At 49.7% G+C, this 14,758-nt stretch overlaps 1 protein-coding gene across 2 annotated transcripts in view; it reads right to left on the bottom strand.

The window, feature by feature from the left end:
- LOC121559648 (synapsin-2-like) overlaps positions 1-14,758 on the bottom strand; it is a 264,426-nt gene that overhangs the window by 165,996 nt on the left and 83,672 nt on the right. The window lies entirely within an intron of this gene.

Here is a 14,758-nt window from a genome sequence, read left to right as displayed (position 1 = left end):
ACTGAGTGTATACCCCCCATAGTGTGTTATACTGAGTGTATACCCCCATAGTGTGTTATACTGAGTGTATACCCCCATAGTGTGTTATACTGAGTGTATACCCCCATAGTGTGTTATACTGAGTGTATACCCCCATAGTGTGTTATACTGAGTGTATACCCCCATAGTGTGTTATACTGAGTGTATACCCCCATAGTGTGTTATACTGAGTGTATACCCCCATAGTGTGTTATACTGAGTGTATACCCCCCATAGTGTGTTATACTGAGTGTATACCCCCATAGTGTGTTATACTGAGTGTATACCCCCATAGTGTGTTATACTGAGTGTATACCCCCATAGTGTGTTATACTGAGTGTATACCCCCATAGTGTGTTATACTGAGTGTATACCCCCATAGTGTGTTATACTGAGTGTATACCCCCATAGTGTGTTATACTGAGTGTATACCCCCATAGTGTGTTATACTGAGTGTATACCCCCATAGTGTGTTATACTGAGTGTATACCCCCATAGTGTGTTATACTGAGTGTATACCCCCATAGTGTGTTATACTGAGTGTATACCCCCATAGTGTGTTATACTGAGTGTATACCCCCCATAGTGTGTTATACTGAGTGTATACCCCCATAGTGTGTTATACTGAGTGTATACCCCCCATAGTGTGTTATACTGAGTGTATACCCCCATAGTGTGTTATACTGAGTGTATACCCCCATAGTGTGTTATACTGAGTGTATACCCCCATAGTGTGTTATACTGAGTGTATACCCCCATAGTGTGTTATACTGAGTGTATACCCCCCATAGTGTGTTATACTGAGTGTATACCCCCATAGTGTGTTATACTGATTGTATACCCCCATAGTGTGTTATACTGATTGTATACCCCCATAGTGTGTTATACTGAGTGACCGACTGAAAGGGAATATGTGACTCGTTTCAGGAAACTAGGCATATGTCGCGCGTCGCTACTTCACAGGAGAGTCATTTGAACGTAAACTTTTCTTTTTTTATCAAAATACGTCTTTTGGCAGAAATACCTTCTGGAACGTGAACTTTCATGTGCCTTAATAACAAACTTGTATGCCATCTGTAAATGCAAATAAAAATGTTAAATTACGATCCAAGTTGGTTTAGCCATGGAAAAAGACCGGGCTGGACATGCTGAGAGATGAGTTTGGATTGGTCTGCCATGTAGCACGCTTCTGTCTATAACATGAGCTGGTCAGTATTTGTAGGTAATCCTTTCTAATGCTGCTTTTTTTTTTTTTGATATCAAAGTGTTATTCTCCACATTCTGGAGGTCCGAGTTTTGAACTCAGTGGAAGGCTCGGTGGAATTAAAGTATGATAGCTAAGGAGATGGAGAAAATTCTGGCCTTTGATTGCAAATATGCAGAGTTGAAAAGAGAACACACAGAAGGCTGTTGTATAAAACACCTGTCTCCGGATTACATCTTCAAACTAAGGGCAACCATGGCATGCGTAAGATAGTGTATATGGGTAAGATAGTCTTGCTAGCTAAATTTTCAGATATTACGCGTTTCTAATTTTGTCAGAAAGTCGTTTCATTTCAAGTTAAAGCGTATTGTTAGGTAGCTAGCTAACATTATCATTTGTATCTCAGAGCCATTTGCATTGCTAGTTGTAGCCTAATGTTAGCTACATTTTACATTTTACATTTTAGTCATTTAGCAGACGCTCTTATCCAGAGCGACTTACAGGAGCAATTAGGGTTAAGTGCCTTGCTCAAGGGCACATTTACGTCATTTAGCAGACGCTCTTATCCAGAGCGACTCACCAATTGGTGCGTTCACCCTATAGCCAGTGGGATAACCACTTTACAATTTTTTTGGGGGGTGGGGGGTGGGGGGGGTAGAAGGATTACTTTATCCTATCCCAGGTATTCCTTAGCTAGTTAACGTTGAACCTGACTGGTTAGCTACCTGCAGATTCATGCAGGGTAGTAATGTTATGAGTTGGGATTATGGCTCATTGTTTAGCTAGCTAGCTACATGTCTAAGCATAAGACTCCACTATGCAAGTAACCATTTCAATAGAATGTTCATGATGTCACTGTGACAACTCCGAATTCAGAGCACTCTCGTCTGAGTGTGCCAGAGCACAGAATAACTGATGAATTTACGAACACTCAACACCCGTTGAATATGGCCAGTGTCAGTAAACGTCAGCAAAAAAAGCGTAATTAAATTGTTGCCAGCAGCACTGTTACAGTCACCAATGCTCTGGATAACAGCCTAACCAGCTCTGCTAGGGTGAGTAAAATGGTCAGAGTGAGCTGTTCTCTCATGTGTCTGGAAGTAGCTAGCAATCCAGCCAACGTTAGCCAGTTAGCTTGGGAGCTTGACTGCTGTTATTATGTCAGAATGCTCGGATCAACCCCACTCCTTGGCCAGAGCGTCCAGTGTGCGTTCTGAACGCTCCGAGAATGAAACGCTCTGAGTTTACAAACACCCAGGGCGCACTCTGGCACTCCAGATTGAATTTAAGAATAAACCTGTAGTATAAACCAGCCTTCAGTCTTGAACTCTTTGGTTGTTTAGTACATGGCCTCACATGTGAATCCTTAAAGAGATGGGCGGTGCTAAGGCTTAAGAGGGTGTGAACAATGCTGAACGGGTGTAGACAAAGAAAAGCTCTCCAGTAGGTTTACCAAAACATTTAAGGGCCATTTTCTCAAAAGTGAGGTTACAAGTTTATCAACTTTAGAGGCAGAGGCTTGAAATTTAGAGTGGTAGAAAGTGGCTTTAGCAGCAGAAACAGAGGAAGAAAATGTAGAGAGGAGGGAGTGAAAAGATGACAAGTCCGCAGGGAGTCTAGTTTTCCTCAATTTCCACTTGGCTGCCCAGAGCCCTGTTCTGTGAGCTCGCAATGAATCGACAAGCCACGGAGCAGGAGGGGAGGACCGAGCCGGCCGAGAGGATAGGGGACATAGAGAGTCAAAGGATGCAGAAAGGTAGGAGATGTCACGCCCTGGCTCTGGGGACTCTTTAATGTTGAGCCAGTGTGTTAGTTCCTATGTTTAGTTGTTCTATGTGTTTATTCTAGATCGTTTAGATCTATGTTGGCCAGGGTGGTTCCCAATCAGAGGCAGCTGTAGCTCGTTGTCTCTGATTGGGAACCATACTTTGGCAGCCTGTTTTGCACAGTTGATGGTGGGATCTTGTTCTGTATAGGTTTGTGTTGGTGAACTTTTAGACTTCACGTATCGTTTTGTTGTTTTGTTGTTGGTGTAAAGTACTCATTAAAAGATGTACGCCTATCACGCTGCGCCTTGGTCTGCCTCTTACAACGATCGTGACAGAAGATCCCACCAAAATAGGACCAAGCAGCGTGTGCAGGAGCAAACGCCGGGTATGGAACAGGAGGTTACTCTGGTAGATGTCCTCCTCGGTTGGGGGAGAATCACAGAGGAGGAGGCCGTCCGCTACCGGAGGGCGATGAGGGAGGATGCCCAGGCAGGAGAGGAGAAGCGGCGCCAACCGGGCCGTCGTCGGACAGGCGAGAGGCAACCCCAATAATTTTTTTGGGTGGGGCACACGGCATGGATGACGGGGCTGCTGGAGGCAGCTACAGGGCGAGTTTGCGGACTAGGAGAGGAGAGGAGGCCACCAGGTTACGGGGGCCATTGGTCATGAGGGGGAAGGAGAGTGTAGAGGCACGGCGAGAGGTACTGGGGTGTGTTACCAGTCCGGTCCGGCCCGTTCCTGATCCCCGCACTAGTCCAGTGGTGCGTGTTCCCAGTACGGTCCGGCCTGTTCCTGTCCCTCGCACCAAGCCTGTGGTGCGCGTCGCCAGCCCGGTCCGGCCTGTTCCTGCTCCCCGCACCAAGCCTGTGGTGCGCGTCGCCAGCCCGGTCCGGCCTGTTCCTGCTCCCCGCACCAAGCCTGTGTGGCGCGTCGCCAGCCCGGTCCGGCCTGTTCCTGCCCCTCGCACCAAGCCTGTGGTGCGCGTCGCCAGCCCGGTCCGGCCTGTTCCTGCCCCTCGCACCAAGCCTGTGGTGCGCGTCGCCAGCCCGGTCCGGCCTGTTCCTGCTCCCCGCACCAGGCCAGGGGTGCGCGTCGCCAGTCCGGCCCGGCCTGTCCCTGTCCCTCGCACCAAGCCTGTGGTGCGCGTCGCCAGCCCGGTCCGGCCTGTTCTTGCTCCCCGCACCAGGCCAGGGGTGCGCGTCGCCAGTCCGGCCCGGCCTATCCCTGTCCCTCGCATCAAGCCTGTGGTGCGCGTCGCCAGCCCGGTCCGGCCTGTTCCTGCTCCCCGCACCAAGCCAGTGGTGCGCGTCGCCAGCCCGGTTCGGCCTGTTCCTGCTCCCCACACCAAGCCAGTGGTGCGCGTCGTCAGCCCGGTCCGGCCCGTTCCTGCTCCCCGCACCAAGCCTGTGGTGCGCGTGGCCAGCCCGGTCCGGCCTGTTCCTGCTCCCCGCACCAAGCCAGTGGTGCGCGTCGCCAGCCCGGTTCGGCCTGTTCCTGCTCCCCGCACCAAGCCAGTGGTGCGCGTCGTCAGTCCGGCACGGTCCCTGCCTGTTCCACCTGTGCCTGGTCCGGCACCGGTCAGCTGCTCCACGCCGGAGCCAGAGCAATCCGCTCCACCGGTGTTCAGTCCAGCTCCGGTCAGCAGGGCCAGACCACGAGGGCGAGAGGGAGAGTGGTGGTCATGCCCGGAGCCGGATCCGCCTCCGAGGCGGAATTCCCACCCGGCCCCTCCCCTGTGGTGTTTGGTTGGCGCGGTCGCAGTCCACGCCTTTGGGGGGGGGGTTCTGTCACGCCCTGGCTCTGGGGACTCTTTAATGTTGAGCCAGGGTGTTAGTTCCTATGTTTAGTTGTTCTATGTGTTTATTCTAGATCGTTTAGATCTATGTTGGCCAGGGTGGTTCCCAATCAGAGGCAGCTGTAGCTCGTTGTCTCTGATTGGGAACCATACTTAGGCAGCCTGTTTTGCACAGTTGATGGTGGGATCTTGTTCTGTATAGGTTTGTGTTGGTGAAGCTTTCAAATCAAATCAAATCAAATGTTATTGGTCACATGCGCCGAATACAACAGGTGCAGACATTACAGTGAAATGCTTACTTACAGCCCTTAACCAACAGTGCATTTATTTTAAACAAAAAAAGTAAGAATAAAACAACAACAAAAAAAGTGTTGAGAAAAAAAGAGCAGAAGTAAAATAAAGTGACAGTAGGGAGGCTATATATACAGGGGGTACCGTTCTAGAGTCAATGTGCGGGGGGCACCGGCTAGTTGAGGTAGTTGAGGTAATATGTACATGTGGGTAGAGTTAAAGTGACTATGCATAAATACTTAACAGAGTAGCAGCAGCGTAAAAAGGATGGGGTGGGGGGGCAGTGCAAATAGTCTGGGTAGCCATGATTAGCTGTTCAGGAGTCTTATGGCTTGGGGGTAGAAGCTGTTGAGAAGTCTTTTGGACCTAGACTTGGCACTCCGGTACCGCTTGCCGTGCGGTAGCAGAGAGAACAGTCTATGAACCTTTAGACTTCACGTATCGTTTTGTTGTTGGTGTAAATTACTCATTAAAAGATGTACGCCTATCACGCTGCGCCTTGGTCTGCCTCTTACAACGATCGTGACAATAAGGTACAATCATTACTGCACTTTGAACTCTAGGTGTGGCAATGTACTGGTGGGGGCTGTTAATTATTTTTAGGTGCATGGTCTAAAATATGTTGTATTTGTTCCAACCATTAGTGGAAGTGTTCTACCAATTTAACATTTACGTTATTTAGCAGACGCTCTTTGTAACGATCCCGGCAGTCTGAGTCGGGTCCTGTCTGGTGACTAGTTTTTCTGTTCGTGATCTCCAGTTTCCCGAGGGTTCGGGAACGCTCCGGGGAGCTCTCTTGATTTCCGCACCTGCATCCCATCAGCAATCTGCACACCTGGTCCTGATCATCACCCTTCTTAGGCTCTGGCCTAACATCCAGTTCCTGCCGGATCGTTAGCCATGAACAGTAGGTTTACCAGAGTATCAGTCTTTGAGCCTAGCGTTAGTTTTGTTGTTTTTGCACCGTGTTGGGTTGTTGCTTACTGACCCCCGTTTTGTTCCATCTGCAGTCACCCGTCCGGAACCTTCATCCAACCTCTGCCTGGTGGTCGGCGGCTGCCGACCCAGGATGGGATCAACCACTGCACCCCCAACAACTAATCAACGCCGCCCGCTCTGTTCCCCGGATTATTCAGCATCACTCTTGAATTTGTAATAAACACTCACCTTCGTTTCAACTTACCTTGTCCTGGTCTGCTTCTGGGTTCTGGCTTAGCAACTCGTGACAGAACGATCCGGCCAGTAATGAACCCAGCGGACCTGGACTCTGTTCGCCATGCCATTACCCATCAGGAGAAGATGTTGGGCCATCATAGCACGGTACTACAGGAGATCGCGTTGTCAGTTCGGAACCTTTCTACCGGTCTGACGGAGGTCCAGAACCAACGCAAGTTTCCCGGTGGAGGATCCACTACCGGTTTCACCCATCTCGCCTGCCGCTTCTGGAGCTGTGTCCTTCCGTGAGCCCGAGGTTCCGACGCCGGATAGATATGAGGGGGAGCTGGGAAGATGCCGTTCCTTCCTTATGCAGTGTGGATTAGTGTTCGATCTACAGCCCTACTCTTATGCCACAGACAAGGCTAGGATAGCCTTTGTGATTGCGTTGCTGCGTGGTCGAGCGCTGGAGTGGGCTTCAGCCGTTTGGGAACGACAAGACCCCTGCATGGCTTCATACCAGGGGTTCACGGCCGAGATGAGGAAGCTCTTCGACCATTCCGTCCGAGGGAGGGGACGCAGCTAGGCGCCTGTTTTCGCTTCACCAAGGAACTCGCAGCGTGGCCGACTTCGTGATCGAGTTCAAGACGTTGGCTGTGGAGAGTGGGTGGAACGAGGAGTCTCTGCAAGCGGCCTTTTACCAGGGTCTGTCGGAGCAGCTCAAGGATGAGTTGATCTCCTATCCGGAGCCTAGTGACCTGGACAGCTTGGTAGCCTTGTCTATTCGGGTGGATAATCGAGTCCGAGAGCGAAGGAGGGAGAAGCAATGGGGTCCGTCCAATCGATCAGCTTCTCAGTTCCCAGTCGGGTCGGGTGGTGGACCAGAACACGTCGATCATTCTCCACCACAAAGGATTAGTGGAGAGGTCCTCTCTCGATTCGAACCCATGCAAGTGGGGCGGCACGGGTTAACCAAGGAGGAGCGTCAACATAGACGTAAGACCAACTGCTGCCTCTACTGTGGTAGCTCGGGACATTACATCTCCACTTGTTCCCGGCGGTCGTCAAACTGCCCGGCTCGCTAAAGTTGGGAGGACTTTTAGCGAGCCAGTTTCAACCTCTCAGTACCTCTGTCAGACCCCGTTTCCCGGCTACCCTTGTGAACAGGAATCAGAGCTTAGCGATTAACGCTTTTATCGATTCAGGTGCCGATGGAAGCTTTCTTGATGCCGAGTTGGTGGAACAGCTGGGGCTTTCCAAGGAGCAATTGCCGGAAGCCATTGAAGCGACCACTCTGAACGGCAGTAGTCTGGCACGTATCACGATGAGGACTGAACCGGTTAAGATGCGGTTGTCGGGGAATCATTCTGAGATGATTTCATTCTTCATTCTGCCGTCTTCCCATGTTCCTCTGGTCCTTGGATACCCCTGGCTGAAGGAACACAATCCCACGTTCGATTGGGTGACGGGCAAGGTAACGAGTTGGAGCCTTGATTGTCATGCTAACTGTCTCAAGACTGCCTGCCCGCATTCGGTTCCCAGTCAGGTGATTGAGGCTAAACCCCCAGATTTGTCCCTGGTTCCCGAGACATATCACGATTTGGGGGAAGTTTTCAGTAAGCAGAAGGCTCTGTCACTCCCTCCCCACCGACCATATGATTGTGCCATCAACCTGTTCCCTGGAGCTGTCTACCCCAAGGGAAGGTTATACAGTATCTCCCGACCTGAACGTGAGGCGTTGGAGACCTACATCAAGGAGTCCCTAGCTGCTGGTCTCGTTCGTCCCTCGTCATCACCCCTGGGGGCAGGATTCTTCTTTGTGGGTAAGAAGGATGGCTCTCTTCGACCGTGTATTGATTATCGGGGGTTGAATGACATCACGGTCAAGAACAAGTATCCCCTGCCCTTGATGAGTTCTGCCTTCGACTCCTTATAGGGTGCTACGGTGTTCACCAAGCTAGACCTACGCAATGCGTATCACTGGTCCGGATCAGAGAGGGGGACGAGTGGTTGACGGGTTTCAATACACCGATGGGTCACTTGAGTATCAGGTGATGCCGTTTGGACTGACCAATGCTCCAGCGGTATTCCAGAGTATGGTGAACGACGTCCTGAGAGATATGATCGGTCTCTTTGTGTTTGTTTACCTGGATGACATTCTGATCTTCTCGAAGGAACCTTCCGACCCACGTCCAGCATGTCCGGCAGGTTCTGCAGCGATTGTTGGAGAATCGCCTGTTCGTGAAGGCCGAGAAGTGCGAGTTTCACGCCCACACGACATCCTTTCTCGGGTACATCATCTCCAGGGGAGAGATTAGGATGGACCAGGAGAAGGTTAGAGCGGTTCTGGAATGGGCCCAGCCCGGTCCGAGATTGCAGCTCCAGAGATTTTTGGGGTTTGCGAATTTCTACCGCAGATTCATCCGGGATTACAGCCGTGTGGCCGCTCCGTTAACTGCCTTGACTTCCAGTATCAGGACCTTCAAGTGGAATCCGGAGGCGGATCGAGCGTTTCTGGATTTGAAGAGGCGATTCACCAACGCACCGATTCTCTCTCAACCGGACACGGCCCGTCAGTTCGTCGTTGAAGTGGACGCGTCTGATGTGGGAGTTGGCGCCATCCTGTCGCAGCGATGCTCCACGGACAGTAAACTCCATCCCTGCGCCTACTACTCTCGTCGCCTTTCGCCTGCGGAGAGGAATTACGATGTGGGTAACCGGGAGCTTCTCGCGGTGAAACTTGCCTTGGAGGAGTGGCGCCACTGGTTGGAGGGGCGGAGCAACCGTTTATTGTCTGGACTGACCACAAGAATCTTGCTTACGTGCAATCGGCTAAACGTCTCAACTCCCGTCCAGGCCAGGTGGGCGTTGTTTTCGGACGATTCAAGTTTTCCCTGACGTTCCGACCTGGATCTAAGAACGGCAAGGCGGACGCCTTGTCCCGGAGGTTCTCCAAGACGGAGGAGAGTGGGTCCAAGACCGAGACAATTCTCCCCCGGAACTGCGTCGTGGGAGCAGTTATGTGGAAGATTGAGGAGGAGGTGCTGGCGGCCCTTCGGACTCAGCCCGGTCCCGGTAACGGTCCACCCGGTCGGTTGTTTGTGCCTGAGTCGGTTCGTCCTGCTGTCCTCAAATGGTCCCACGCCAGCAAGATGGCTTGTCACCCTGGCGTGGCTCGGACAATGGCGTTTCTTCGCGAGACGTTTTTGGTGGCCTGCCATGGCCGAGGATACTCGGGGTTTTGTTGCTGCCTGTCCAGTGTGTGCGCAGAATAAGAGTACCAATCGGCCCAGCTCTGGACTACTTCACCCCCTTCCTATTCCCCGGCGACCATGGTCGCATCTGGCCCTGGACTTCGTCACTGGGTTGCCCGCTTCTGAGGGGAACACGGTCGTTCTGACTATCGTGGACAGATTCAGCAAGTTCGCCCACTTTGTGCCAATTGCCAAGCTTCCCTCTGCCTCGGAGACGTCCGAGATCCTGGTTAGGGAGGTTTTCAGGGTCCACGGTTTGCCCAGTGATATCGTTTCCGACCGTGGCCCTCAGTTTACCTCTGCTGTCTGGAAGTCCTTCTGTTTGGCCATTGGAGCTACAGTCAGTCTCACATCTGGTTTTCACCCCCAATCCAATGGTCAGGCGGAGAGAGCCAACCAGAAGATGGAATCCACGCTACGCTGTCTGGTCTCTTCCAACCCCACCTCCTGGGTCTCTCAGTTGCCTTGGGTTGAGTATGCCCACAATACTCTCCCTACATCTGCCACTGGGATGTCTCCCTTCCAGTGCCTGTATGGCTACCAACCTCCCCTGTTCCCTTCTCAGGAGAAGGAGCTCTCAGTGCCTTCTGTTCAGGCCCATATTCGTCGTTGCCACCGGACCTGGCATCGGGCCAGAAAGGCACTCCTTAGAGTTTCGGACCGGTATCAGCTCCAGGCGAATCGTCGCCGGATCCCCGCTCCCACCTATACCATCGGAGATAGGGTTTGGTTGGCCACACGGGATCTTCCGTTACGGACTGAGTCTAGGAAGTTGTTACCGAAGTTCATTGGTCCGTTTGTGGTGGAGAAGGTGATCAATCCAGTGGCAGTTCGACTCAAACTACCGAGGACGCTCAGAGTCCATCCCACCTTTCATGTCTCCTGCCTCAAGCCTGTCTTCCTCAGTCCTCTGTTGCCTCCTCCGCCTCCTCCTCCTCCTCCTCGGATGATCGGAGGTGGTCCTGCCTACACGGTGCGTCGCATCATGGATTCCAGACGGCGGGGCCGGGGTTTCCAGTATCTCGTGGACTGGGAGGGTATGGTCCTGAAGAGAGGAGTTGGATTCCGCGGCGACAGGTCCTAGATGCTGACCTCATCAGTGACTTCTACCGCCTCCATCCTGGCGCTCCGGGGAGTCCGCCCGGTGGCGTTCGTCGGAGGGGGGGTACTGTAACGATCCCGGCAGTCTGAGTCGGGTCCTGTCTGGTGACTAGTTTTTCTGTTCGTGATCTCCAGTTTCCCGAGGGTTCGGGAACGCTCCCGGGGAGCTCTCTTGATTTCCGCACCTGCATCCCATCAGCAATCTGCACACCTGGTCCTGATCATCACCCTTCTTAGGCTCTGGCCTAACATCCAGTTCCTGCCGGATCGTTAGCCATGAACAGTCAGGTTTACCAGAGTATCAGTCTTTGAGCCTAGCGTTAGTTTTGTTGTTTTTGCACCGTGTTGGGTTGTTGCTTACTGACCCCCGTTTTGTTCCATCTGCAGTCACCCGTCCGGAACCTTCATCCAACCTCTGCCTGGTGGTCGGCGGCTGCCGACCCAGGATGGGATCAACCACTGCACCCCCCAACAACTAATCAACGCCGCCCGCTCTGTTCCCCGGATTATTCAGCATCACTCTTGAATTTGTAATAAACACTCACCTTCGTTTCAACTTACCTTGTCCTGGTCTGCTTCTGGGTTCTGGCTTAGCAACTCGTGACACTCTTATCCGGAGCGACTCACAAATTGGTGCATTCACCTTATAGCCAGTGGGATAACCACTTTACAATATAGATTTTTTTTTTTTGTTGGGGGGGGGGTGGGGTAAGGGGGGGGGTAGAAGGATTACTTTATCCTATCCCAGGTATTCCTTAAAGAGGTGGGGTTTCAAGTGTCTCCGGAAGGTGGTGATTGACTCCGCCGTCCTGGCGTCTTGAGTGGGTGGTTTAAGTGGTTTTTGGTTGAGCACCTAATTTGTCCACTCCCAGTTCTACAATCTTTGTAAGAGTTTGTGACAATCAAGAGCTGCACTGTTAAGAGGTTACTGTGCATTTTACAGTAACTTAATGGCAGTTGGTCACCAGGAAGTTCATGTTTATTTTTTTCAATAATTGACTTACTGTTAGCTTGCTGCAAGTAATTATTGTAAAATTCACTAGTAACTTACTGTGGTTGATCTGTCACACTAAATTAACTGATGGTGTGGCAGGAAGGTCAGTTTGCTGCCAATCAAGAGGTTGAGGCCAGGTGGGGCTCAGTCCCAAGTGTGCTCACCACAAAGAATGCTTAGTAGTTAACTAATGTTAAGCTATCTTGTAAGTTCAGTGAAAGTATAGTAAGTTACTGGCAGCTAGTTGCAAGTACGTTACTAGCAGTTACTGGCTATTAACCCTCATACTACCGACAGGGTTAATTTTGATACAAAGTCTGCCAATGGTGTAAATACTTGATAGAACTGTCCCCCCCAATCAATCTACACACAATACCCCATAATGACAAAGCAAAAACAGGTTAATTTATTGAAATATGTGTGTGAAATATGACATTTACATAAGTATTCAGGCCCTTTACTCAGTACTTTGTTGAAGAACCTTTGGCAGCGATTACAGCCTCGAGTCTACAAGCTTGGCAAACCTGTATTTAGGGAGTTTCTCCCATTCTTCTCTGCAGATCCTCTCAAGCTCTGTCAGGTTGGATGGGGAGCGTCGCTGCACAGCTATTTTCAGGTTTCTCCAGAGATGTTCAATCGGGTTCCAGTCCGGACTCTGGCTGGGCCACTCAAGGACATTCAGAGACTTGTCCCGAAGCCACTCCTGCGTTGTCTTGTCTGTGTGCTTAGGGTTGTTGTCCTGTTGGAAGGTAAACCTTCTCCCCAGTCTGAAGTCCTGAACGCTCTGGAGCAGGTTTTCATCAAGGATCGCTCTGTACTTTGCTCCGTTCATCTTTCCTCAATCCTGACTAGTCTCCCAGTCCCTGCTGCTGAAAAACATCCCAACAGCATGCTGCTGCCACAACCATGCTTCACCGTAGGGATGGTGCCTGGTTTCCTCCAGACGTGACGCTTGGCATTCAGGTCAAAGAGTTAAATCTTGGTTTCATCAGACCAGAGAATCTTGTTTCTCATGGTCTGAGAGTCTTTAGGTGCCTTTTGGCAAACTCCAAGCGGGCTTTCATGTGCCTTTTACTGAAGAGTGGCTGCCGTCTGGCCACTCTACCATAAAAGGCCTGATTGGTGGAGTGCTGCAGAGATGGTTGTCCTTCTGGAAGGTTCCTCCATCTCCATAGAGGAACTCTGGAGCTCTCTCAGAGTGACCTCCGATTGCTCAGTTTGGCCGGGCGGCCAGGTCTAGGAAGAGTCTTGGTTGTTCCAAACTTCTTCCATTTAAGAATGATGGAGGCCACTGTGTTCTTGGGGACCTTCAATGCTGTAGACATTTTTTGGTACCCTTCCCCAGATCTTTGCCTTGACACAATCCTGTCTCTGAGCTATACGGACAATTCCTTCGACCTCATGGCTTGGTTTTTGCTCTGACATGCACGGTCAACTGTGGGACCTTCTATAGACAGGTGTGTACCGTTCCAAATCATGTCCAATCAATTGAATTTACCACAGGTGGACTCCAATCAAGTTGTAGAAACATCAAGGATGATCAATGGAAACAGGATGCACCTGAGCTCAATTTTGAGTCTCATAGCAAAGGGTCTGAATACTTATGTAAATAAGGTTTTTTTATTTTTTTATTTTTAATAAATGTGCAACATTTTCTATAAACCTGTTTTTGCTTTGTCACTATGGGGTATTGTGTGTAGATTGCTGAGGAAATTGTTTTATTTCATCCATTTTAGAATAAGGCTGTAACGTAACAAAATGTGGAAGAAGTCAAGGAGTCTGAATACTTTCCGAATGCGCTGTATAGTCAACCTGTAATAGTATTTGGATTGCTATAACGTTTGGTCTGACGTGACAGAGGATTTAGAAATGCTTTTGAAGCATCCTGCCATAGGCCCTACCACTCCCATTGTTTCACTAGCAGTGATCCTACTGCTGGGTGTGGGGTGAGTAAATACATTAAACTAAGCCATATTTCTGTTCATTGTCTCTCAGAATCAATGGATGAATCACTTTGTCAATAAAATTAAGTATATTTCAAACAGTGCACCGCCCCTTTAAATGGCAGTGTTTTTTACCACATTATATCACGACTTCCGCCGAGGCTGCCTCCCCTCCTTGTTCAGGCAGCTTCGGCGTTCGTCGTCACCGGCTTACTAGCCACTGCATATATCATTGCATTTGTCTTGTCAATTACACACACCTGGTTCATATCCCCTCATTAGTCTGTGTATAAGTGTTCCCTATGCCCCCTTGTCCTTGTGGGTGATTGTTTTATGTGAGTTGAGTGTAGCTCGGTGGAGCTACTCGTATCTTGTATTGGTAGATTGTTCCCCTGTGCCTGTATTTTGTTGTCGCTATCCAGCTCAACTGTGTACGACGGAATAAACTCTGTATTCTGTGATTTACCCTCCTGCGCCTGACTCCTAATCACATATTAATATGACAAAGAATTTACTTCAAAATTCTAAAACCTAAATGGTACTACAATCAAATGATGGTAAATCAGCTTTTTTGTACTTATGTGGATCGTACTTTGGAAAAAGAGCTGCACATTATTTAAGGGAACATTTTAAATTCTTGTTTTACATATGCAAATTAACTGTCATTTTGCTCAAAACAAAAGTCTGTTTTGGTTATTTTTTTATTTCAGATAACATTATTTATATGTCTAATGATGTTTAGATAAAAATGTTGTTGATATTTTGCTATGATTGTTGTTTTTTCCAATACATTTCTTCTTGGAGTCAAAATTACCCCAATTGGTAATCCATGTATGTAAAATATGTTGGTAGTATGAGGGTTGAGTTAATGTACATTTTACAATAACTTACTGAAAACTAGTTCCCAGTTAGTTAACGCAGAATTCACAGCAATTTCCACAAAATTCAATAACTTGTTGTTTACCGTACTTTCATTGCAACCAGTAGCCTGTAGTGTACTGTACAATTACAGGATCTTTTTAACAGTGTAGCATTTCATAGCATAAAGGGAAACATGCTTGTTAACGTTCCCCAATAAGAAACCCCAAAATTGTCGCTCAACCAACAATGGAACTAACCAAAACGAAACAGGTGGAGTTTTAAAATGGGTTCTGAAAGGCATCCATGGGGGTGCCTACTTACTGGGTGCCGGCCAAGCAAACTTGAGCAGGGTCAGAGCAAATGTAAGGAATCC

The sequence above is a fragment of the Coregonus clupeaformis genome, unplaced genomic scaffold (genome assembly GCF_020615455.1).
Source record: "Coregonus clupeaformis isolate EN_2021a unplaced genomic scaffold, ASM2061545v1 scaf0212, whole genome shotgun sequence".
NCBI lineage: Eukaryota > Metazoa > Chordata > Actinopteri > Salmoniformes > Salmonidae > Coregonus > Coregonus clupeaformis.
This window is presented reverse-complemented; position numbering and strand designations above follow the sequence as displayed.